The sequence below is a fragment of the Schistocerca americana genome, chromosome 8 (genome assembly GCF_021461395.2).
Source record: "Schistocerca americana isolate TAMUIC-IGC-003095 chromosome 8, iqSchAmer2.1, whole genome shotgun sequence".
Lineage (NCBI taxonomy): Eukaryota > Metazoa > Arthropoda > Insecta > Orthoptera > Acrididae > Schistocerca > Schistocerca americana.
The window spans coordinates 58,071,035-58,098,651 of record NC_060126.1 but is presented as its reverse complement, the minus strand read 5'-3'; the positions used below and the strand labels follow the sequence as shown (position 1 = coordinate 58,098,651).

The window sequence follows — 27,617 nt, the reverse complement described above, 5'->3', positions numbered from 1 at the left end:
TATATAATGGTGAAGGAGTGCATCAGGACTGTGTATCATGTCACATCAGCATCAACACGTCTTATCTCTAGAGCCATTCCAGGAATCATGACATCAGCATCATTGCATCCCGCTACACACCAGGGCGAGAGGGGGCCTGAGAGCTCCATGGCCCAAGTCATCCACACATAATGCCCCCACCCCCCTCACAACCCTGCTCATCAACCAAATGTGGTAAGGTACCTTAATTGGTGAAAAGGTAGTAGGCTGTTTGCATTACTGACTCCCAAAAATTCGTTCAAGCACTGGTTCACCAGCCACGTTGGTAAATTTCATTTGAAGCTATATATAATTCACCATGGAATATTGGGAAGAGTAGATAGCGTATTTCTCCACAAGCAGTTAAAATCAGCGATAGCATGTAAAATAAATCTAATGGTTTAGGAATTCATACTTGTTAAAAATGTGTTTTACCCTATATACGTCGAATGGAATGGATAGTCTCTTGAAAGGAGGATATAATACGAACATCAACAAAAGAAAAACTAGGATAATGGAATGCAGTCGTTTTAAATGCTGTGGGAATTACATTAGGAAACGAAGTCACATGAAGTGGTAGATGGGTTTTGCTATTTGGATATCAAAATAATTTATGATAGCCAAAGTATACAATGTATAAAATGAAGACTGGCAATGGTAAAAAGGCGTTCCTGAAGAAGAGAAATTTGGTAACAGCGAATATATATGTAAGATTGGGAAAGTCTTTTCTAAAAGTATTCATACAAAGTGTAGCCAAGTATGGAAATGAAAGACGGATGATAAAAAGTTTAAACAAGAAGGAAATAGAAGCTTTTGAAATCCTGAAGATTATCAGGTACTCAATAGAATGGGGAGAAAAGTTATTTGTGCCACAGCCTGACTAGAAGGAGGGATTGGATGCTAGAATACATTCTGAGACATCAAGGGATCTATAATATTGGGGCGACGTGTGGAGGGCAAAAGCGCTTCTGAATTACTGTTGCAAGTTGGTATTCTGTCAGTTTTAAATTCTGCAAACGGTTTTATATTGTTATCGCCAGAACTTTATTTACAGCTTCATTGTATTGGAATTAATAGCACTGCATTCAGAATCGAAATAAAGGATGCAATAGGATTGTATAGCTGAGAACTGGATGGATCGTATGCTTTAGGCATGTGCAAGACTCCTTAAATGTATTAAATGCCACATAAAAGTATTTATAATGTGATTCTCGTCTTTCGACTCGAGTTATTTCCTGATGGTGTCAGTTAATGAATATCTTACAGAACATTTTCCATGACATGATAAACAAATTTTCTGCTGTTTATGTACTGGAGTACAGGTATACCATTAATTATATTCTGTCTGCATACGAGTATAATAAGTTACTCTGTCTCCGACAGAAGTGCTGTGTTAAAACGGGGGGGAAACATTGCTCTTCACCATACCATCAGTGATAGAGTCTGTCGTCCCGATTTGGTACTCTGTCACACACAAATCACAGAATATACCATTAAATTATCCCACTATGTTATTATTTGCTGCAATTTTATTTTGTGGAAAATGCTATGACATCTCTATTTTATACACAGCACACATGGGATTCACATACTACTCTCCCTCATAAACATACCCTATAAACCTAAGTAGGTTTGTATAGTTTCACAAATGCAGGCATGTATTTTGAAACATGTACTAACTCACCTACATTGCATTTTTCTTTCTGTACATTTATATTTACATATGGCTTTATACAGTATTTAGACGCCCATTATTAAAGATGACAATTGGTTTTATTTTCATAGTTCAATGTATGGTTCAGTTATACAATTCCATTATTTCCTTTGTTCATCATATCGATTTGCATATTCCATGAAGATTAATGATACACATCAACATGGTATCGTTCTGCTCAAACATACAATAATATATGATTTCATCTGGAGGGACTTGGAATAGTGGTGTATACCACATGATTCCATCACAGTGCAAAAATGTCTATTATAAAAGTCACCACTGTCTCCAGTTTGAAGGTTGTCTGGACAGCGATTTATTCCTATCTTCAGCAATTGCTCTTTTGCTTCTGCAGCTGCCTATCTCATCTTTCCTTGTACAGGTACTGCCCAGCCAAAATTGGAATGTATATCGATAACCATTGAAATTTATTTTAAAACCCTTTTTTCCCCTGGATATTGCTTCATATCTACAAGATCTGCTTGCTGCCAAATCAATCTTATTACATGCCTGCACAGAAGTGTCTTGAATTTTCGTTTGTGAAGTTTTTAAACTAATCCCTCCATAACTCTTATTTGATCATACATCTTTCACGGAACTCTGAAATGATTGATATGATTTCGTTTGTGTGGTGTTGGATGCTGTTGTCAGTCATAATCATTCTCTTGTTCCGTTAGGACAGTCGTTGTATACACAGTGTGAACCAGTTGAACCTACCAATCCATTTTACTTAACCCTCATGATGTCTGTATAAGGACAGCAACAGCCACATAATAGGTACAAATTACCTCTTAGAGCTCTGGTCGACTGTTAGCAAACAGAATTACACGGTAAAGAATGAAATTTGGGATTGGCCATGAGATATATGTTTGGCAGAAGATAAATATATCTTGGTCCAAAAATACCATGTAATGCATGGCAAATATTGACTTGTCTTTTTGCACTATGATATTGTTTGCTAATAGTCGCCAAAAGCAATGAGAGGAACACTGTTCCTGATACAGATGTAGGGGCCTGCCTAAAATGTATAGCATGTGGCAGCTGAATCACCTTCTATATGTATTCAAGAGATACATTGTTCATTTTTTTATACTGTATGCCAATGGTGATGCTACCTTCATTGTTATCAGCTAACATTAGCTTAATAGTGTCTGTATATTTCCTACTGCATGAGCTTTTTGTTCATCTATTGGCTTTCTTATGGACATTATTCATATGCATACATTTCCCATTCCTTTTGGAAATATCTGTTATATTTTGAATTTTTCAGGGATATTAGATCTTCTACACTGGGTATTTTTCAAATTCTTTGCTCCAAACCATTTTGTGTGTTTGTTTAAACCTGCATGTTTACAATCCCATACATTCAGTTCTTCCCAGTTGCCCCCACATAGTCTATCTCAGTAGTTTTGTGGTGGTAACTGGAATCGTCAGTATATATTTTCCTTCTGCTCTGATTCTGCTCCTTATCACTTACTTTGTTGATGCCGTTTGTGATATTGTTTTGAGCAAGAACTGTTAAAAAATTTCTCAAACAGGCTTAAACGTTTTCCTGAGTGACTGGCCTCTATCCATCTGCCTGGTCTTAGCAATTGTGAATTTTCTCGAATAGCCTTATGTGCTTTAATAACTTTGCGTCTTGTTGAGAGATTCTTGTACACCAGGTATCGCTATAGTATACTATAGGCAACTTTGTTGCTCAGGAGTTGTTTTTCCAGTGTATCTAGCATGATTTCAAAGATCCTTCTTCCTGGTGCTATCCCACTGAATTGCCATTTGCCTTCGTCGAATTTTGAGTTAACTGTCCTGTTACAGCATTCTGCTTGGGCGTTTTTATCCTTAAGATGTATGTTGATCCTATCAATTATTCTGTTTTGATTCTTGAGTTTTTTGTTGAATGCTGCAATTTCTGCAATATTGTTGTTGAGGCTCAAAAGGATAGTTTGAATTACAGTGGTGTAGCTTTTGGGGCACCCATAGAGCACTGTAATACTGATAGTATATCTGTTGAGATTCGCATTAATCGTTTCAGTTTTCCTAAGGATTATTTGAACTATAGTGGGATATTTTCTGGGGCACCCATTGATCACTGCAGTATTGGTAGCATAGCTGTTGAGATTTGCATCAGTCATTTCAGCTTTTGCATCAATATATGGACAGATATTCTCTGTATGCTTTGCCCCCCCTCACAGATTGAGTACATGATATGCAACCAAATGTGTCCATAGTGTAATGTATAATCTCAAAACTACCTCACTTTATTTGCTATGTATATGTTAGATGTGCTGTCAAGTTACACACATTAATATGTTACCATACCAAGTTGTGCTATTTTGTTCCACAGTTTCTCAGTGCTCATGTCATGTTTTACATCAACATAGTAAATATTTTGTTTAAATCTCTCAGAATACTCAATAATTCAACTCAAAGGGCTGTACACATTCGTTTTGATTTGTCCATGGTTTGCATTCTACTGACACCATTACCTATTGGAACATTATCTTTTCAAAAAGTATCTAGAAAATCTCGTCTGTATTGTCCAGTACTAAATTTTTTAGTTTTATCAACAACCAAAAACCCATACAACCAATACTGCATGTTACTCCAGCAATCTGTTCCAGATTCATTGAATGTCATGTGTGACAGTAAATGTGTTTTAAATTTGTATTATCTCATTTGAAATAATAACCAACTGCTTTTAAATATTTTGTATGTTTGTCTCAAACGAAAGACACATGCCACCATGTGATAGCCGAAACTACAATATTTTTATGATTCATCTTGGTTTACAAGCTGTAATGTAAAATATATATGCAAAATTTGGCTTTACTGTTTCTGGTGCTGGGATATCGCTGCTTTCAAAGTATGTCTTGCATTCCACACCACCATTTCCTGACAGTACCTCGTGTAGTAGCTAGTATTTGGCCTGAAATACAGTTTTCGAAAATATATAGCACTAGGAAACCTGTCAGTGCTTTGCTATTGCTAAATATGTATGGGTCTTGAAGTTACATTATAAACTCCTCCCCCTATCTCTGGCCATATCCTTCTCACCCCCTCTCTGTGTCCATATCCTATTCATCCCATCCTCTCATTACACATCACCTCCTCCTCCTCTCTCTGCTCGACATCCCCTCACCCACCCCCCCCCCCCTACCCACTATGTGCTTTGTGCATCTCCCCCTGCCCCTCTATACATTCATTTCCTGCACCCCCTTCTGTGCTCTTACTCTCTCTCTGACCTTGAGCCTTGTTTATTGTTATAACAAACAAAATCTAAATTGGGAATTGAAGCCATGTAAAAGGAATGGGCATATGGTTTGGGGTCTTTGGTACATGGAGTGTGAGAGAGACTACGCCAGCTGCTGGATCTGTGGGATAATAGCTTAAAAGACAGTATTTCACATAGTTTTAATCTGCAGATGGATGTGATTACAAAACTTTGGAAGACCAAGATTATGTAATAATATTCTAATCATAAGTGAATGAGCCATACTTACAACTTTCTTGTTTTCTGTAAAACTGACTGCGATGAAGAAAACAAACAAGCACATTGCTGTACACAAATTTTCTTAAGATTATATATAAGAAGAGAATATATATGGGGAAACATTTTATGTAATGGCTCAAACGTCTTGCTATCATTATTAAAACTGACTGTAAAAAAGGAAACAGAGCTGCACATTTCCGTAGCACAGTATAACATTTTCTCTCTCACTGTCAGTTTGAACAGAAGACATGTACATTATTGCTTAAAAAGTATATGCCCTATGTTCGTCTGAATGTTTTGTTAGCGTACTACTCAAAAACTTGAAGTAAATCGGTCAGAAACATAGCGAGATTTTTGTAACATCGCCTCCTCTTTATATAATAATTATCTATTTATAAATTACATTTGTTACAAATATGTATATCCTATGTCTGTCTGTAAGTTCATTAGAGTATTGTGTAAAAATCTGAAGTAAGTCAGTCAAAGACTTCATGACATAGGTAACAACATTTCCCCTTTATATATTGTGTATACATTCATGTGTCACATGTATCTCATCAATACACAGCTTATGTCAATTAGAGTATTGTGTAAAACTTTGTTGTATATTATTCAAGAACTCTTTGCGATTTTTGATAACAATATTTCCTACGTATGTATAACATGTATTAAAAATATACAGCCTATGTGTGTCTGAATGGTTCTTAATGTATTTTTTCGAGATTTTTGTGAATATTTCATCTTTATATATTACATCTGTATTTATGTATTATTTAATAAACGTATTAAAATATATATCCCATGTCTGCAAAATGTTTTATAGTGTAGCATATATGTTCAAAAAGTAGTATATGTTGTTTTGTGTGTCTATTACAGTATCATGTAAAAATATGAACTAAATCTGCAATGAATTTTTGTGATTTTTGGTAATAGTGTCAAACTACAACTTGTCTTTATGTTGTTGTATAGAAGATATGCCACATACATTACAAATCTTTTAAAAATTTCAAGTACGTAGGTCGAAAACGTTTCGAGATTCTTTGTAATAACATTAAACTCAAACTTAGCTTTCATTGTTAGTATAGACGTAAATATACAAAGTGAACTCCATCTCAGTGCATTAACAATCACATAACAATATTTATGTTGCTGCTAATCAATGGACCCACTATATCAGTTATATATCTTCAGGCAAAAGGTTACCATTTTCTTCTATTGTTTTTCAGTAGTATCACAGGACCAATCAGTTACTACAAAGTCCTTATCAAGGGATGTTTCATCCATCTTGACAGGAATTATGTGTTCACATAGCAGAAAGTGGGATTTATAAATAAAGATAGAAACAATTACCCAAGACTATCACATTTTTCGTTACAATCAGGAGATGTTCATACATTCTTAAATGTGAATGGAGGTCTGTACCTGCATCTTGTATGATAATTTCATACATACCACCATATGCTGCTGCACAACATGCATGAAAATTTTAGTAATGTTTAGATCTGTAGGCTGAATTTCCTTACATGAAAGATCCATGCATTGTACTTAAGTTTCTCATAGAAACTAGTTACATATTCCTTTCAGCTGCTGAGTTTTTGCAATGATTATTGTACAGCAGAGCCATCGTACATTAAATTCTTAACTGTATGTTCCAGTAACAGGTACATTCAATTTTGTTATATATATTCATGGTTATTGCAAAACTAACACTGCAAACGTCATTATCATTTAACATAACTGTGGTAGATTGAATATTTCTGCTGAACATGGCTGCAATTTACATCAAGTTATTAAATAAATGAAATAATTCGTCTGAGGATCCTGTCACTGTCTTATCACTGTATCAAAGGATTTTAGAAAATCATAACTGGATGGATCTAACGGTCTGGAATCTTCATCACACAAACATTTTTACTATCACTGATATTCATATGGTATGTTACATTCAACAGCATTAGCTTCACAAATGATGATCGTTCATTTTGTGTCATTCGTAGTGTATATTTATTTCCTCTGCAGCGACCTGGCTTCCTAATTACCGATATTCCCGCTCTGACGTGTTCTCTCTAACGTTCCTGTTATTACAGGCACATGGTGGACAGTACTTCCCTGTGAATGTCTAACGTGTTGAAACATTTCCTGCAAGGCGCTACTGCATCATTACTTGTCTTAGAGAATATTGTTGGATTACATACGTGATCATAGCGTAATGTTTCAAATTAATTATAAAAAATTATAAAACAGTAGATTCCAAGGCATGTTTATTTAAAGGTGTGCGGTTTTCACCAGCACATGATCTTCATGAGACTTTCAAAGGAATCACGATAGTTAGGTCTGGCGTAGACTAAGACACGAATATAATTATTTGCTTACGATTCACTGTGTCACATGAAGAGTAGTTCTTTTTTAATTCAGTGAAAGGCAGCATGATTGCTGGGGTTAGGAAATTCAGAGCTAAGGTTAGACACAGTAACATCAGTTTACAACACGTCAATGCAAGATGGCTATATGTTAACGATGCCAGATGGTAGTTGCATATTGTCAGTGCGTTTCAAAGTTCTGAGCACAATGAAAAAATTCAATTTACATCATGACAATACCTTTCATTCAAAGTATTATGGGCGCGAGAGGGAGGCGAAAAAAAAAAAAAAAGCCTTTCACCGATGTGACTGAAGAAAGCATTTAACACGCTATAATATATTTTCGTTTTCAGAAGGAACGCGCAACAAATAAATGTGATCTTTCGGAAGTTGTCATATTACACTTCAGTTTTCAAAGTGTTGTGCAGATTCACTGATTTTCAGTTGATGTTGTCAATGTGTAAACTGAGGTACAGTTAGAACTTTCAGAGCTACAATGTAATAATTGTGTTATAAGTTTCATAACAGAACCAATCATTTAGATCCCTATCTATTACCTGGACATAAATTTTGACGGCTTAAGAAGTCTACAGCTACGATTGTGTTGTTGTTTGGCTGTACATATCTGTGCGTCAAACTTGTTTTCACAATGAAGAGAACGGAATCTACCCATAGAAGCTCAGTGGCGGACTTTAACTTATAAGCTTCTTTTCGAAATGCCAATACTCAAAATGTGATACCAGGCAATGATGGTTTAGTGAAAAGCAAAGTAAGTAATATTTTTGTTTCTACGTTTAACGCTTAAAGAATGTGGTGACGAAGTAAGGTTTGTGAATTTAAGTATCGTCCTATAACGGCATTCATCATAAGACTACGTAAATACGAAGAAATGTCATGTTCCGTACTTAGCTGCACCGTTATCTTCCCTTCATCACAGTGTTAAGAGTCATGTTTCGTTTCATTGTCATTTCTCGTTAATACAATAATGTTAAGAACAAATCTGTCACGAAACGCACTGCGTTTTTTCTCATGAATAATTCTAACTAAGCTGCAAGTAATTTATGTTTTTGGCATCCTCTTTAATTCAAGCTTATTTCGGTTAAAGCGGCATCCTCATGTAAACCTGTAGATGTTACAGTTGGTGAGTCTACTTATGTTTATAAAGGTTGTATATAAAGGGAAGTTTAGGTGCATATTTGGAATAGGCGTCCACATTGCAGCAGTGAATGAACTATCGAGTGTCTATATCTCGCTAAAGTGTTAGAAGTCACGTAAGTTTTATTTGTACCTCAGAAAATTTTTTTCATGAAATACTTTTCACGTCTCGAATGACAGTTTATTCTCGTTGATGTATCAATATACGTATTATCCAGCCCCCACCTAATTCCCGTGACGGAAAATTTCTTCTATAAATAAGAATTAATTGGGAGCTCTTATGAAGCAGAATACCACCTAATTTCATTGGAATGAAGACCTGTATCATTGACGTAATTAACGCGTTCAGTCGGGTATAAAGTTTCTGAGCCCTCCGTTAGATCAATACATACTCATCCGGCGACGCCCGTTTCCGCAGTTTGCTGTCAATGGAGCAGCCGGAACCACATCGCAGCTACATTATGTGATCAAAAGTATCCGGATACCCCAAAAAACATATGTTTTTCATCCAATGTGTGGAGTGATGAATCATGGTACACAATATGGCGATCCGATGGCAGGGTGTGGGTATGGAGAATGCCCGCTGAACGTCATCTGCCAGGGTTTGTAATGCCGACAGTAAAATTCGGATGCGGTGGTGCTATGGTGTGGCTGTATTTTTCACGGAAGGGGGCTTGCACCCCTTGTTGTTTTGCGTGGCACTATCACAACACAGGCATACACTGATGTTTTAAGCACCTTCTTGCTTCCTACTGCTGAAGAGCAATTCGGGGATGGCGATTGCATCTTTCAACACGACCGAGCACCTGTTCATAATGCACGGCCTATGTGGTTACACGACAATAACATCCCTGCATTGCAATGGCCCGCACAGAGTCCTGAACTGAATTCTTCAGACACCTTTGGCATGCTTTGCAACGACGACTTCGTGCCAGGCCTCACCGACCGACATCGATAACTCTCCTCAGTGCAGCAATCCGTGAAGGATGGGCTGCCATTCTCCAAGAAATCTTCCAGCACCTGACTGAACTTATGCCTGCAAGAGTGGAAGCTGTCATCAAGGCTAAGGGTGGGCCAATACCATACTGCATTCCAGAATTACCGATGGTGGGCCCCACGAACTTGTAAGTCATTTTCAGCCAGGTGACTGGATACTTCTGAACATATAGTATATGTAAGATGGTCTCACGCAAAAAAACCTTTCTGTGAAACAGTTCTCCTGTGGCCATGTCCTTGCCGTGGTTGCGCATGCGAGGGTTGACACAAAACACACACATATACAGGATTGTCAAAACAGAACTGGGCTAGAAATTATTCCTGCTCCTTGAGACAGACAGCCCAATTTAACTCGCCTCCACCCCGAGAGTGATGTAAGTTGGATTGCTTGTCTTAAGGTGCATGAAATATATTGCGTCCAGTTGTATTTGGCCAACCTTGCCCATTAACAATCTTCAGTAGGAGATACTGTGTGGTTAGTGGTCTTCCGATGCCTTTGGCGTGGCTCCATGACGCAGTCTAGTGAGGGGACATTGTGGTTAGCACACTGGACTCCTATTTAGGAGGACGACGATTCGTACGCGCGTCCGGCCGTCTAGGTATTAATTTTTCGTGATTTCACTACGCCGCTCGAGGTAAATGCCAGAATGGTTCCACTAAAAGTGCACGGCCGATTTCCTTCCCATCCTTGAAAGAATCCAAGCTTGTACTGCGACTCTTGTGATCTCGGTGTCAACGAGATGTTAAACCCAATTCCCTTTCCCTTTTTTCCTCGAATACCGCAGCCCACGGATAGGTGGCCTTAGAGGCACTGGTAATGATGCCTGGGCGAATTTAAACTGACATCGAGGCAGTTAAAACTTTCCTGCGCTAGTTGGCAGAAGAAATAATGGATGGGGAACTCCACGGAAGTTGGAGAGTGAGTTCTCTTCGCTACTTCGGATGCCGATAGTGGATTCATCAAACTATACGCAGAGCACTGCAGCTGAAGTATATTACGCTTTTTATATGTATGTCGTCCGTTTCTTCCCTCACATACATGCGCCTTGACGGTGAAACGATATCTTCTATGCGGATGCACTCGTTCGTCTGAGAACTTGTGTGATTCACCTGGATAGCTGTGAGCAAATGAGAGGCTACAGACGGACACAACGTCTGTAGTGTAGTATGAGGCTGGACAGGAAGTTTCCTCGAAAGGCCGAGGTGGTTGCGGCAGCCGTTCTAGAGAAGCGGAGCACAAATTCTCACAGGTCACCGTTGCACATAATGCAAGGACCGTACGCAGCTGGAATCTGTAAATTTCTATTTCATTTTATTGCTGCTACTCGTAACAACGAAGAACTTATCGCTGTTATCAGTCGGTTGACTCTCTCTACCGTCAGCCTGTCCTATCCAGTAACATCGACGAGTGTCTCTTCCATCATCGCCTCAACTACACTCCTGGAAATTGAAACAAGAACACCGTGAATTCATTGTCCCAGGAAGGGGAAACTTTATTGACACTTTCCTGGGGTCAGATACATCACATGATCACACTGACAGACCCACAGGCACATAGACACAGGCAACAGAGCATGCACAATGTCGGCACTAGTACAGTGTATATCCACCTTTCGCAGCAATGCAGGCTGCTATTCTCCCATGGAGACGATCGTAGAGATGCTGGATGTAGTCCTGTGGAACGGCTTGCCATGCCATTTCCACCTGGCGCCTCAGTTGGACCAGCGTTCGTGCTGGACGTGCAGACCGCGTGAGACGACGCTTCATCCAGTCCCAAACATTCTCAATGGGGGACAGATCCGGAGATCTTGCTGGCCAGGGTAGTTGACTTGCACCTTCTAGAGCACGTTGGGTGGCACGGGATACATGCGGACGTGCATTGTCCTTTTGGAACAGCAAGTTCCCTTGCCGGTCTAGGAATGGTAGAACGATGGGTTCGATGACGGTTTGGATGTACCGTGCACTATTCAGTGTCCCCTCGACAGTCACCAGTGGTGTACGGCCAGTGTAGGAGATCGCTCCCCACACCATGATGCCGGGTGTTGGCCCTGTGTGCCTCTGTCGTATGCAGTCCTGATTGTGGCGCTCACCTGCACGGCGCCAAACACGCATACGACCATCATTGGCACCAAGGCAGAAGCGACTCTCATCGCTGAAGACGACACGTCTCCATTCGTCCCTCCATTCACGCCTGTCGCGACACCACTGGAGGCGGGCTGCACGATGTTGCGGCGTGAGCGGAAGACGGCCTAACGGTGTGCGGGACCGTAGCCCAGCTTCATGGAGACGGTTGCGAATGGTCCTCGCCGATACCCCAGGAGCAACAGTGTCCCTAATTTGCTGGGAAGTGGCGGTGCGGTCCCCTACGGCACTGCGTAGGATCCTACGGTCTTGGCGTGCACCCGTGCGTCGCTGCGGTCCGGTCCCAGGTCGACGAGCACGTGCACCTTCCGCCGACCACTGGCGACAACATCGATGTACTGTGGAGACCTCACGCCCCACGTGTTGAGCAATTCGGCGGTACGTCCACCCGGCCTCCCGCATGCCCACTATACGCCCTCGCTCAAAGTCCGTCAACTGCACATACGGTTCACGTCCACGCTGTCGCGGCGTGCTACCAGTGTTAAAGACTGCGATGGAGCTCCGTATGCCACGGCAAACTGGCTGACACTGACGGCGGCGGTGCACAAATGTTGCGCAGCTAGCGCCATTCGACGACCAACACCGCGGTTCCTGGTGTGTCCGCTGTGCCGTGCGTGTGATCATTGCTTGTACAGCCCTCTCGCAGTGTCCGGAGCAAGTATGGTGGGTCTGACACACCGGTGTCAATGTGTTCTTTTTTCCATTTCCAGGAGTGTATAAATTCCAACAACGACAATTTTCTTTCTTTGACTCATTATGTTGTGTATTAAGACCTGGCTTACAAATGAGCGAACACCACAGAACGAGAATTTCCTCTGGTGTAAAAGACATGCGAGTACGAGGGAAAGGCATCCGGTCACGTTGTATTCATGTTCGCCGTTATTTGCCTTTTTTCCGCTCTTTGTCGGTCTTCTAGTGAAAAACGGAAGAAATTGTGCGCCCTCTCCACTTCGGCGCTAGCAATACAGAATATTTTCGTCTGCTGTCTTTATCTACTTTCGTTGTTGACTTTTGATGCTTTAACGATGCATTGGTCTGAAGAGAATGTACACTAGTGAGCGAGAACATTATAACAACTGACCTCCTGTCGATATGAAACTTTCCGTGCGATAGCAGCGTCATCTGGCGAGGAATGGTTGCTGGTTAGGCACAAGCATGGGGCATGTAGTACCAGCGAGCGTGCTGTCCGTGTGTAAAATGGGCAAGGCGCTCGATCTGTGTGAGTTTGACCGAGTGCCGATTGTGATGGCCCAGAAGCTCGGAATAAGCATTTCAAAAGCTGCACGACTTGTCGAGTGTTCGAGGAGTGCTGTGGTGTGTGTCTTCAACACGTGGCGAAACCAAGGTGAAGTCATGTACAGACGTCGTGGGGTGGGACTTGTACCCATCATTACAGACGTCGAACGTCGTAGGCTGGACAGACTGGTAAAACAGGACAGGTGGCGAACTGTGGCGGCACTGGCACTAGTCTTTAATACTGGGCAGATTACGTATGTCGGAACACACAGGGCGACTAACGATAGGCCAATGTAGCCGACGACCCGTGCATATGCCAACGTTGGCATCGTCCTAATGTTTACACCACGACATGTATGACGGAAATGGGCACGTGACCATTGGCACTGAATGTTGGCGCAGTAGCAGAGCCGTTGCAGGGGGTGATGAGTCCCGATACCTTCTTCATCATGCAGGCGTGAGGGTACGAATCCGTCGTCTTCCTACGGAACATCTCCTTGACACAGATATTGCGGGATGAAGACAACCTGGCGTCGGCTCTATTATGCTTTGGGGAACATTCATGCGATCATCTATCGGTCCAGTGGAGCTCTTGCAAGGCATCATAATGGCCAAGCAGCGTCGTCTAGAGCCTTTGTCGAAAAGAGAAACACACACTATTCATTCACACAAGGAACGCGAACTCTGGCAGCTCCGGTGAGAATATAACTATCAGCTGTGATGGACGTAGGAATAGAGAGGTGGGGAAGAAGAAGGGGAAGGGCTAGCTATGTATGGGTGGGGCAAGAGAGGAGTGCTATCTAGCAGGAATGCCGACAGTCGAGCGTCAGGGGGGTTGTGGAGCAGGGAGGTGGGGCAAATGGAGCAAAAAAGGAGTGGAGCATGGAAAGATGGACAGGTGCGCTGGCAGACAGTGGCAGACAAAGAGTATAGGAGAAGTATGGGTAGGTGGTGTAGGGTCAAATGGTAGGAAACTGTTTGGTGGAGGGTGTGAGAACAGTATGTTACTGCAGGTTGAGTGCAGGACAATAGCAGAAAATGTGTTGTGAGGATAACTCTTATCTGCAGATTTCAGGAAACCTTATGGTGAACTGGAGGATCCAGACGTCTCTTGATTTTAGTGACTGTTTCACTGCCTGGGCCATCCCTGCTCCTTCCTTACCTATTTCAGACTGCTACTTCCATCCCATAAGGTAGTTTTATTCTGGCTCGAGTTGCTGGAGCTGGCGGTCACTTGTCAGTCAGGTGTGCTTCCTTGTGCGAATGAATGGTGTATGTTTCTCTTTCCCCATAAAGGCTGTAGCGGAAAGTTTATGCGTAAGTACTTTTAATTGTTCCTGTCTGCGACTCAACGCATAGTAAGTAGCAATCTACGAGGTTTGGAACTTAAATAGCGACAACTATTTATTCACAACCGATAAAAAAGAGTTACATGTTTGCACCTGTTACTGTCCTTCAATTTATTCACCGGTGTTGTGTAGAACCCATTGCAGGCGGTGTGGAACGCGTAGTATACCGATACGAGTGTCCTGTTAAATGTTGATGGTGTGAATGGAGCAGTCTACTGCCTGTCGAATCTCTGGAACAATTCTGAAGCGAATGCCACGGAATCAAATCAAAGTCACAAGGACTTAAGTCCGGAGAATATGGCAGATGGTACTGTACTTCCCAGTCTCATCGACCGAACAGAGCAGCCGCAGCTTGCGCTGTATGCTCTTGCGCACTATCGTGCAAAATGATGGGTGGGTTGCGCAGAAAGTGTCGCCGCTTCTTTCGCAAAGCTGATCGCAGGTGGATGCTCCAAAAACGAACAGTAATACTGTGCCTTGACGGTCTGCCGTGGAGGAACGTAAAGAGTTGGGATAACACCATCACAGTCGTACACGAGAATCGCCATAACTTTCACCATACTGGGGCTCTGACACACTGTCGACTTGCACGGCGACCTATATGACGCCATTAGTTGGATTGACGTTTCAGGTTTGGCTTGGTGGAATTAGCTTCAGAACTCTTCCTGAGATTCGACAGGCAGTAGACCGCTCCATTCACACCATCAACATAATAGGCCCTGCTATCGGTATAGTACGCCTTCCACATCGCTGGGAACGGATTCCACACAACGCCGATGACTACTTTTAAGGAGAGTAACAGGTGCAAACATGTAACTCTTTCCCATCGGTTGTGAATAAATAGTTGCCACTATTTAATTTCCAACCCTCGTATTTTCCGTAAATTGTTGATATTCCTACCTGGAGTTTCCATTGGTTGATAGGCACTGCAATTTCGTATATATCTGCTGACACTGGGCAAAGACTTTCAGGCTAAAACGTTTACCATGTACAGGGATATATATGATGGATCTACGAGTGTAAGTTTGTGGGTACAGGGTTGTTGTCATATCTTGGGGTGTGGCCATGAAGTGTGCTCGGGTATCCTAATGGTAAGGTGACCATTTACCGTAAGTGAGAAATCTGGGTTTGAGTTCCAGTCGGGCACAAATTCACTGTCGTAACACCATTATACATCTGATGATTGTCTATATTCTCAACATTTGTCTATATTCCCAGCATTTCATACATTTCATGACAACTGTAGTCGCTACAGTGCCTGTTTCTTCGGACATTCACACATGTATGAAGGAACATTGCATCGTATTTGTGAACAACGGAGGCAGCGCAGTACCGTATTGTATGGGCAAACCAGTCCATTGGAGTAAGGTTATTGTCCACAAACCATTGTCTCACAGATGTTGTTTTATGACAGGGTGCATTTTCATGCTCATACAAACAATCGTCGCCTCCAAACTGTTCCTCTACTTTATGCAGAACACAATGGTGTGAAATGTGCTCACGTCCTTCCAAATTCAGCGATTTCCTAAACGCAATAAGTGAATCATACCCCAGTCACAAAAGCTATCACCACATACCCATTTCAGTGTTGACACCACACACTATGGCAGATATCGTTCTCCAGGCATTCGGCAAACTTAAACCCTTCCATCGGAGTGACACAGGTACAACGTGATTCAATTCACTTGTTTGCAGTCATCCTCTGTCCAGTGGCGTCGCTCTTTACCGTTGTATGGTATGGACTGCACAAATGGTTGACTGGTCCACCACTGTACTTCATTCTTCCTAACTACCTACACCCAGTTATTGCGCTATATGGAATGCTAGTGGCACTTTCGATCTAGGGAGTCATTTTCACCCGATTTTTTAAACCCCCACCCCCCGCAGTGAGTTCAGTCCATGACTGTGCCGCACGGGGTGGCCGCGTGGTCTCGGGTGCCTTGCCACGGTTCGCGCTGCTCCCCCCTTCGGAGGTTCGAGTTCTGTCACCGGCATGGGTGTGAGTGTCGTCCTTAGCGTAAGTTAGATTTCGTGTGTAAGCCTAGGGACCGATGACCTCAGCAGTTTGGTCATGTAGGAACTTACCACAAATTTCCAGTCTTCTTCCCTGACTGTCCACCAGTGCACCAAGTCTGGCTGGTCTTGATTCAGATGTGTTTCTTCCTTCCCGTTTCCACTTCACCAAATATCTACCTGAAAAGCTTCAGAAGCGTTGAATTGTCCCTGATGGATGTGTTACTCAGGTGACGTGCAATGAATAGTCCACAGTGACTCAACTATCCTCACCGTTCCATTTTTCACTTACTATTTCTCTGAGCGCAACCATATGCTCCTCGCCTCCGTTTATCGTGATGGAATCTTGTCTCATGACATTTAGTGGTCGACTGTGCATTACATAGGTGTGTGAGGATAATTTTCGGTGCGGCTGGTCCCGGCGGAGGTTCGAGCCCTCCCTCGGGCATTGGTGTGTGTGTTTGTCCTTAGGATAATTTAGGCGAAGTAGTGTGTAAGCTTAGGGACAGATGACCTCATCAGTTAAGTCCCATAAGATTTCACACACATTTGACATTTTGATAATTTTCTTCAGAATTTGTGACTGGAAACATTCGAATGTCTAACTGGCCAAGTGATAAAGACGAAAAAGTAAAGCTGTGAGTACCGGACGTGAGTCGTGCTTCGGTAGCTCAGTTGGTAGAGCACTTGCCCGCGTAAGGCAAAGGTCCCGAGTTCGAGTCTCGGTCGGGCACACAGTTTTAATCTGCCAGGAAGTTTCATATCAGCGCACACTCCGCTGCAGAGTGAAAATCTGATTCTGGAAACATCCCCCAGGCTGTGGCTAAGCCATGTTTCCGCAATATCCTTTCTTTCAGGAGTGCTAGTTCTGCAAGGTTCGCAGGAGAGCTTCTGTAAAGTTTGGTAGAGCACTTGCCCGCGAAAGGCAAAGGTCCCGAGTTCGAGTCTCGGTCGGGCACACAGTTTTAATCTGCCAGGAAGTTTCATATCAGCGCACACTCCGCTGCAGAGTGAAAATCTCATTCTGGAAACATCCCCCAGGCTGTGGCTAAGCCATGTTTCCGCAATATCCTTTCTTTCAGGAGTGCTAGTTCTGCAAGGTTCGCAGGAGAGCTTCTGCAATGTTTGGAAGGTAGGAGACGAGGTACTGGCAGAAGTAAAGCTGTGAGTACCGGGCGTCAGTCGTGCTTCGCTAGCTCAGTTGGTAGAGCACTTGCCCGCGTAAGGCAAAGGTCCCGAGTTCGAGTGTCGGTCGGGCACACAGTTTTAATCTGCCAGGAAGTTTCATATCAGCGCACACTCCGCTGCTGAGTGAAAATCTCATTCTGGCAAGTAATTAGACGATTGCATCAAGGGGACACTGACTAAATAGAGATAAACTTTCTATTTTTTCAAAAAGGAAAGCATATTAAACACGCTGAGAGGAAGCAAAAGGGAATATGTTTCTATTCATCTGATTAAAATTAGAAATGCTTCGAGGAGTTGATCGTTAGCCCTGTTTACGTTCACGATAGCTGTCATTCATGGCTGATGTATTACCAATTTTTCAGACATTTTTGAATGAAATAATAAATTTTTGCCGGGTTGATGCTATCTGCCCTTTCACAAAGTATACGGCAGGTTTTATCAGGTTGTCTATGCGACTTCATAAACTACATTCTACTGGCATTAATATCCTTTTGCACTGTCCAGTCACATTAGAATGACCGCGTATCAGAACCCTGAATAATCACCCTGTGCAGTGCGGACGTGCAGGAAGTGGGGCTGTGGAAGGACTGACAGGGGTGTGGAGCCATGCTGTATCCAGTGCCGTGGGCAGCTGCGCTAAATTTCACAGCTGGGTATCCACCGCGCGCACAGCCAGATCGATGGGGTCGCACAGATTCTCGATTGGGTTTAAACCCGGAGAACTGTTGGTAAACTCATCCCGGTGCTCTCATAACCACGCACCCACGTACACTGCCTGCTGCTTGACACGTTGCGGTATCCTGCTGCAGGTGTCGTCGTGGCGAGAAAAACAAACAGTATGCAGGGTGAACATGGTCTCCAAGCAAGGATACAGTCTTGTGTTGATCAATTTGGCGTTCTATAATGACGAGATCACCCGGGGAATGTCACGAAAACCATCCAAAGACTGCGACCCTCCCTCTTCCTACGCGAATCTTTCCATTCACGCCAAAGGCCATCTGCCGGACGGAGCGTGCAATGTGATTCATCTAATAAGGCCACCTGTAGCTATCCAATGGAAGTCGAGTTATTACCGTGCAAATTCCAGCCTCCATCGCCGATGAACCCACTTGGTATTTCCCCCTAACTCAAACAACATCGCAGAGGCTCTCCAATTATACCGGAATAGCGCCTCAGCATTGGATGAAGTGGGGGATCTTGCCTGAAACCTATGCACAGGTGCCTTAATCAAATGAAACTATATGCTCCCAGAGATTTTTGTCAAGTCTCATACATCTATGATGTATATGTAGAGGCTGAACCGTCCAATGAAATTTCGTACCTCGTATATAGAGTGTCACAGCAAATATATTCGGACACCTATTACGAGTAGTAAACTTTAATTTGGGGTGTGGCCAGCCTTAGAATCATTGTACTAGCCGGACTGCTGGTAGTCATCTGCAACTTACGAGTGATTCCTTCCGCTGTCACGCCCGACGGACCCTGCCCGTCGGTATAAGTTTCCTGCCAGGTCTTCGTTTTCCTGTGGTTGTTTTTCCACAAACCGTCTCCACAGCGACATTACTAACAGTCGACGTAGACAGCGTCAGAACTGTTTAAATCTCCCCGACGAATTTGTTACTGAGGTGACATCCAAAGACCCGTCCACTGGCGAAGTCACTGATCAAAGCTACTGTTTGCTACTGACACTGTACTGACAGCACAACACTCCCCTCGTCCTTTTTTTTACTGGCGAGTCAACCTCTAGTGACATCTGGTGGTCAGTTCCACAGTACAAAAGGCTGTCCGGATGTATTTGATCAGCTAATACAGGAAAAAATTGCGGTCACCGTCTGTGCTCGATTAGGCCGCCGTGCGGGAAACGCCGCATCCGCGTTCGAGGTACGTTGCAGATGATTACCAAGTAATGCGTTCCAGATTCGTTCTAACACACAAGCAAAGAATCACCGCCTGCTAAACGGCGACGAGAAACGATACTGCCAAACATACTGTACAGAGACTTTTAAATGTGCTGTTCGTGGAGTCTGTGGCAGATGTGATGGATTTAAAGGAAATAAAACATCGTCACTCCGTTCAAGTAAAAATTAAAGGACAACCTAAAGCTGGTTTACACGGGAGCAAACCCAAGCAATTGAGCAGTCGTAGACAATTCACCACCATTCGCTTTTATCTGTGAACAAGTGTTTACGCTAGAGAGAGCAAGAGACAACAACCCAGTAAGAATAGTCTGTTGCACTGCACACAGCCCTCAAGTGCTTTTCTTTTTTTTTTTTTTTTGTAGGCCGGATACACCACAATCACAATACTGAGCAACGATGCAAGACTTCGAAGAGGTCTGTTTGAGGAAGTTAACGCAGTTTATTTGACGAAGGTAGCAAAATGGAGTAGGGAAAGAAGAATTTAAGTGAATTTATTTGTATGTAAGCGTTAATTGCGTCGGCGTAGTGCACCTAAGGTTCAGTTTCAGCAGCATCCCAAAGGTTTACTCAATATGTTGGTTGACGCTTTTCGCTGGCTTCTCATTTGAACTGAGCAGGAAATTTGAAAGCAAAAGACAAATAACGGACAACCATCACAACCCGAAGGAAGGCCAGATTTACACTCTCCTTATTAGCAACCGAATACATTTACATTAGCGATTGTTTCGTATTTCTATAGGTGCTTATATTCTGATAGTTTCTGATGTCTTCAGTGAGATCTGAAAACATCTTGCTGGACTTTATTACAGTATTTACACGGTTCAGTCACACTAATGTCACTGCCGCCTCCATTCGACGTCAACGGGTAGTAGTCACTCACAGACGCAGGTGGCAGCACTAGCTGTGGTTGATGCATTAAGCTTACTGGGGAGGGGGGCGGGGCGGGATATAGTGCAGTCCTCCTCGGAAAGCGATTTATTTGAATTACAAAAGTTTTCGGACCATGTACGGAAGCATTTTAAGAACGGCTAAGTTTGTAAACGGTTTGCTCGCCGTCTAAGTGTACTGTGCTTGGCAAAACGGTGCTGTCCGCAACCGCTTTCGAGGCAACTATGATGCACCACTGGCCGTCGATGACAGGGGTGAATAACGACTGTGGAATTGTGTACGGGAGGTTGAAAGTGCAATTCTTGAGTATCTGACCGTCCAGAAGAACCAAGGGGCTACCAACTGTTTCTCCTTAATAACCGTTCAGCGAAGCTGCTGCATCTGTTATCTCGTTCGCGCACCCATGTGTGGTACAAATTTTCATTCGAAGGTTCTGCCTCTATATATACATCATAGATGTATGAGACTTGACAAAAAGTCTTGGGGTGTATAGTTTCATTTCTTTAAGGCACCTGTGCATAGGTTTCAGGCACGATCCCCCACTTCAATGCCAAGGCGCTATTCCAGTATAATTGGAGAGCCTCCGCGATGTTGTTTGGGTTAGGGGGAAATACCAAGTGTGTTGATGCTTGAGTGGAATTTTGGATTGACGAGGAAGGCGAGCTAGGGTAGCCTATGAAGTTGTGCAAAGCGGCTACACCAGGGTGGCTTAGAGAATAGCGTATCTACATTGTGAGCAGGAAACCTGGATTCGAATCCTGATCTTGATACAAATTTCCTTTTGATGCTTCGGTCTGCACATGTACATCATAGATGTCTGAGGCTTGAAAAGGTCTCTGGAACCATATAGCTTCATCTGATTAAAACGCGGTAACATCAGCGTTTTGGGCTACGTGAAGAAAAAATAACAAATGGAAGATAACTGTTTCTCTGCAAATAATCCCTGCTTCCTTTAGTCGATATTCCCGTACGCGTTCAAAAAACAAGCAGTATTCACAGCTTTCCTGAGTAGGATTAAATGCCTCGTGTGTTTCTGAAAATATTTTTGCGTTCTACAGGTGCGCAAAGAACATTGAGTTGAGTAGCCTACTGTTTGCTAGTTCGAAATCGACTGCTCGGTAGCGGGTGACGGCCTAACAGCAACCTGAGGGGTGGCGATGCGTGTTGGCGGCTTGTCCGCGACGCTCGGCTGTAGCTGGCCGCACGCGTTCTCACACGCTCACGCACTGACATGCATACGCACACGCCGCTCAGCGCTAAGAGGCGCGCGGCCGGCCCCTGCGGTCGATAAGACGGCGCCCCCCCCCTCCCCCTCCTTCTCCAATGTCCACGTCCGCGGGCGTATTGCCACGCCTCCACCGCCTTCTCGCCACTCGAAACCCTCAATTTTCTTCCAGTTTACTAATAACTGCTGCAGCATCAGTTCCCAGTCGCCTTTGAACTTGACAATGAATAAAGTGTTGCACGTCTTCCATCCTTATCTTCGTGAGTTGTCAGTCAGCTTCGGTGTGAACGACTTGTAAATTTACACCTACACTCCGAAAGTCACCTTACGGTATGTGGTGCACGGCACTTCTCGTACCGCTGTTATTCTCCACCATTATGTGTTCCATTTGCGAATAAGGCGTGGGAGTAGACGACTGCCAGTTGTCTTACGTACGAGTTCAAATTTCACGGATGGTCTTACAGTCGTCATTTTGAGAGACGTATTTGGTTGCATGTGTTATGCTACGTTCTGTTCTTCGAGCGCACGCTCTCGGAATTCCAGCAGTGAACCTCTCCGTGATGTTCAAGGTCTTTCTTGTAACGTCCACCATCGGCGTTTGTTGAGTGCTCTGGCGCCGGCTAAATGACTCCGTGAGAAAATGTGCCACTCTTCATTCGGCTTCTGTTAATCCTACTTGGTAAGAGTGTGAATCGGTCGAACAAGGACTTTGTAAGACATTTTTTGGTGGAAGAGTTACCTTCCGTCGAGATTCTTCCTATGAATCTCAGTCTGGTATCCGCTTTTGCTGAGGTACATGCCATTCAGATCGGTCCGGACAGTTGTTCCTGAGTAGTTTATTGTTATTACTGCTGTTCCCACTGAGTTCTCACCAGTAGCGTAATCGAACAGCTATAGATCTTTTAGCCTATTTATCCGCAGGAAGTTCCTTTTGTTAATGTTCATGTAAACAAACCGTGTCCTTTGTGATGAGTAATCAATGACTGGAAGAGAGCCAATCACTTAGCTGGAGACGCTGCATCAGCAGCGTGAGCCAGGCACGCGTTCTGTTTCTGTAGCGTCATCGGTGGCACCATAAAGGAACTTCACCGGTGTGTTTGTGGTAGAGCACACCACTGTCAACACATGGAGACCTGCTGTCCAAGGTTGAGAACTATTCGTCACAGGTACTTCCCGGCATGTCTTAGTGTAAGAGCAGAAAGATATAGAGGCTGGTAAGCTGAACGAATGTGCACAGAGAAGTTTCGCAGCAGACATGGGTGACACTTCTCGCCAATGCAAGAAATTTACGAGAAACTAGGTTACAGAGAACTGCCAAAGATTCTCTACGCTCAACTGATCGCACAGTAGGATATGAGGAGTTGGTGCTGGTGCAACGATTCATCAACAATCACCCATCAGTATGTCAGTGAAACGTGCACTCAAAACAATAGAGTGTGGACTATGTTGGAAGAACAGCAATTACATTCTTATCATTCAAAACAAAATGTGTTGAAGTAGTTCAGCCAAGTGGCATGCTCTACGTCTATCAGTTGTTTATCCTGCTGTACAGTGCCGAATCACATACTGTGTGAACTGATCTAAGAGCTTAGGTTGCGGCTGCAAGTTGTTAGCTAATCGTTGTTCGTTGATGTTGTTGTGGTCTCCAAGTTGATTTGAAGTATATACTTATATGGGTATGGTGTCTGCTCTTTCGGGCATGTTCCGATCGGGCCACACTGTGTCCTCGGTGGCTCAGATGGACAGAGCGTCTGCCATGTAAGCAGAAGATCCCGGGTTCCAGTCCCGGTCGGGGCACACATTTTCACCTGTCCCCGTTGATATATACAACGCTCATCAGCAGTGGAAGGTATTAGTATATAATTCTGATTTGAAATATTTCTCCAAGCTAGTGTATCATTTTCAAGTCTCTTCCTGTACGAATAACTACTGACATTTACACTGAAACTGCTTGCTGTAATCGAGCTGTATTCCCACTCTGCAGTATTCACTCACACACTTCCCGCCTTACTGTTTCTTGATGCCTCTGAATTTCTCCTGTCTGCGGTTCCGTTTCTTCACTCAGGTTGTGCCACAATTTTTTCTTCACTTAGTTCGGTTCAGTACCTCCTGATCACTTGTACTATCTGCCCAACCAATCTTCAGCATTTACCTGTCGCACCAAATTTCAGAAGCTTCTAATCTCTTCCCATCTGAACTGCTTATCGTCCACGTACACTTCCATACAAGGATAGAGTCCAGACGAAAAGTTTCAGCAAAGTCGTACTAATACATAAGTACATATTCGATTTTGACAGGTCTCCTGCAGAAACGCTTTCTTGCTAAAGCCACATTCCATTTTACATCCTCTCTACTTTAGGCATCATCAATTATTTTTCTACCCAGATAGCAAATCTCGTCTACCACTTATCACGTCTCGCTTCGTAACCTACCTACTTCCTAACTTACCTCAGAGGTAAGCTGTTTCGAATCTTGGTGGAGAACGATAATTTCAGCACCACCATTTGACTTGCAGAGAGGAGAAGACGTGGTGACATAATATTCCTGATCACCAGTCTTTGTATAAATGTCTTGGAATAAATTCCAAACCTGTCTGCAGTGTCACATGAAGTGACGACATGTAACACTGTTTTTGGTGGTGGGACGTCGCATTGACCTCGGCGGCCCCTCGGTGATATTCAAGAGGGGTACACGTTATCAGCAAGGGGGTTACCCTTGTCTCATAATCACTACAAAACACAAACGCAATACTGCACTATATACACATCCAGTACACTCACTTCCACTGTATAAATACCCATACGACACAAACATAGCCCGCACAGAACACGGTGGCTGGTAGACACACAGATGGCAGGGCACTGATGAGAGAGCGGTAGTGGTGGGGGGTATGGGCTGGCACTAAGGGGAAAGTCCGAGCGCTGGAGGGGAAGTGCTGTTCCAAACTGAAGCCTACGCTCACATTTTTGTACATATTAAGTGGGGTGCCTCAACGCCCATACTCGCATGGTGACTACTAAAAATGGTCTGTCGCCTCTGCTTCTGTCAGTATCTTAGAAGAATTTTGCCAAAAATGCACCAGTTTACCGTCGCGTGGCTTGTTAACCATTTGTAGCTTTCAGATAAGTGTCTCAAGTAGCGAATTTTAAGTAAAACCTACACATTTCTCCTGTTGCGAAGTTAAAATTTGCTTCTTTTGCCAAAACACAGCAGAGTTAACACAGTCTCGCCTCACTAACGTGCTGTGTAGACACAACTGCGATAGAATTGCGAAACGGTGGTGTATAAAGTGAGAAGCTCAGGGAAAGCAAGATCAGTATGTTATGAAAAAGCATATCCTGGGTACAAAATAGACATGTAATATCTTCACTTACGTTTTTTCCAAAACCCAAAGCATTTCTGGACTCATCTGCTATCGATGGCCCTAAAAATTACATTGTTTCATCGGAAAAGTCTGCAGTTAGTGAAATAACATAGTAGATAATGAGGTTTACAGAATAACCATGTGGAAACATATTCTCCTCTTTGCTCGCTATCATTTGCCAAAATCTCATTTCGATATCCCAAACCTATTATGAAATATGAGGAAAGATGTGAATGTTTCGCTCTTGCTTTATCACTAGCGCGGCGAGATTGCAAATGAGTGTGTTACGTCAGATTAAGTTTCTCGAGATTGGTGGCAGATAAGAGAACTCCACCCAAGTCTAAAGAAAAATTTAATATCTTACCTAAATTTAATACGTAAGAACATATTATGTAGCATTCACCAAACACAAAATCATCGCGATCCCTATTTTCATTGTAAACTTTTTCGTATTTCGCGCAGGGTGATAGTCCCACATAAATACCGCCATACGTATGACCATTAACGAAATGATGTGCACATCATAAGGAACCTGAAATATAAAGCCAAAAGTAAAGGAAAATGATTTTTTTACCGAATTGTATCTGCAAAAACGTATTAGAAAGGTTTGCAGGGCTTTTGTTTCGATTCTGTCATCGCCGACCGGCCGAGAGGCGGCGAACACTTTTCGGCCTCCCCTTCCGAATGCACTTTGGACGGAAGCTGGTCACTGTGCATCAACCACCGCAACCTGCTCGGACCCTCCCACATATCCGCAATGAAAGGGGCCAACGGGCCTTCCGACAGGCGGCTGAACACACCCCGTGGAACTTCCCAGCCAACAAAGTCATCCGTCATTCACGTGCTTTTTACAGTTGTCAACCTAAAACTCTCAGTATAACCTGATTGAATACGACGAGAGTCCACGACATAGATTTTACTTCTTTTTATCTTCATCTCATAACCTCTTTTCAAGACCCTATCACACTGTTCACCAGCTCCCTGAAGTCCTTTGTTGTCTGGGAAAATATAATGTACAGTGTCGTAGGCAAAATTATTTATTGCACGCTGAACATCAGCACCCCTTTCAAAAATTTCTTCCTGATTACCTTCACAGCTTTTTTTCGGCCATTGGTTAATTTCAGAGTCCTCAGCTTAAGGTAAGGAAGGTAGGAGACGACGTACTGGCAGAAGTAAGGCTGTGAGGACGGGGCGAGACTCGTGCTTGGGTGGCTCAGATGGTAGAGCACTTGCCCGCTAAAGGCAAAGCTCCCGAGTTCGAGTCTCGTTCCGGCACACAGTTTTAATCTGCCAGGAAGTTTCAAGGTATTGTAGAGCCTGTATCGTTGTGGCCGTACAGCTTTTGCGGCATAGTCCAGAAGTGTTGCTGACATCGAAACCGCTTTCATAACTGTGTGCGTACAAAGTGTTTGTAGTTCGCTAGAGCGCAGCTACATCGACCAACGCGAGGTGAGACCACCAGCTGAGATAAGCTACAGGGACGCGTGACGCAACGCAGATAACGGCGGCGCTACGCGTAATGTACAGAACCGCCGGCAGCTGCCACATTCGCCCTTACATGACGCCTCAAATACCGTACATGTCATCATTTTGCTGCTCATATTGTTTTAACTGTGGGTGCGGGGCAGTGCGGCTTTTGTGCCCCAGTTATTCGCTGCTCATGCATGGCGATATGCAATAGCAGCGTGACCCAGCAGAATTTTCTGTTGACACCCGTACATTTATAGTTTTAGATATGTAGATGGCCGACTCTTTAAAGACTCGAAGCCTAACGTTACACTGTGTTTAACATTTTGCGTTAAGCGAGTTAACAAGAAAAAGTTTATAAAAGGTTTGAACCCACGCTTAACGTTTCTTGGAAGTCGCTAACTGCTCTTACTATGAAGCACGGGATGAAAATAGACCTGGTAACATGTGCTCCATTTTAAGTAAAAGTACCTTTCTCACGCATCTCAGCTCTTATGACGCCGTGACTCATCAAATATGTGTCGTCAAACGATATCATATTGCAGATACACTCAGTGATATTTCTACATACTGTCTGCAATGTTTGTTGCGGATAAATTAGTTGTAAAGAAGTAATAAATTCGAACGTCATGTCTGATGCTGCAGTATTACTGCGCTACATTTTAAGCGAAAGCTAGTTTTTCACGCATCTAAATGCCTATCACGTCATATGTGCTGAACTATGTCTCGTGCAATGATACAATTTTGCAAGTATATTAAGCGTCCCATGTGTATACTGTGTAACAACTGTGTTGCCAATAGAGTCGGCAGTAAAGAAATAATAAATTAGAACGGCACGTTTGACGTTAGTTTTACTGCATGAACAGTGAAAAAGTAGTAAGCGACAGCCGCGCAGATTGCCCGCGAGGTTTGAGGCGCCATGCCACGGACTGCGCTGCCCCTCCCGCCGGACGTTCGCGTTCTCCTCCAGGCATGGGTGTGTGTGTGTGTGTGTGTTGTTCTTAGTATTAGTTCGTTTAAATTAGCATAAAGTAGTGTGTAGGTCTAGGGACCGAAGACCTCAGCATCTTGGTCCCTTAGGAATTCACACGTA

At 43.4% G+C, this 27,617-nt stretch overlaps 1 protein-coding gene and 1 non-coding gene across 2 annotated transcripts in view; both read left to right on the top strand.

Annotated features, from left to right (window-relative positions):
• Positions 1-27,617, top strand: part of LOC124545527 (NACHT and WD repeat domain-containing protein 2-like) — a 1,590,779-nt gene that overhangs the window by 651,436 nt on the left and 911,726 nt on the right. The window lies entirely within an intron of this gene.
• On the top strand, positions 17,133-17,207 carry Trnat-cgu. The gene has a single exon. It is a non-coding gene; the product is annotated as a tRNA-Thr (tRNA).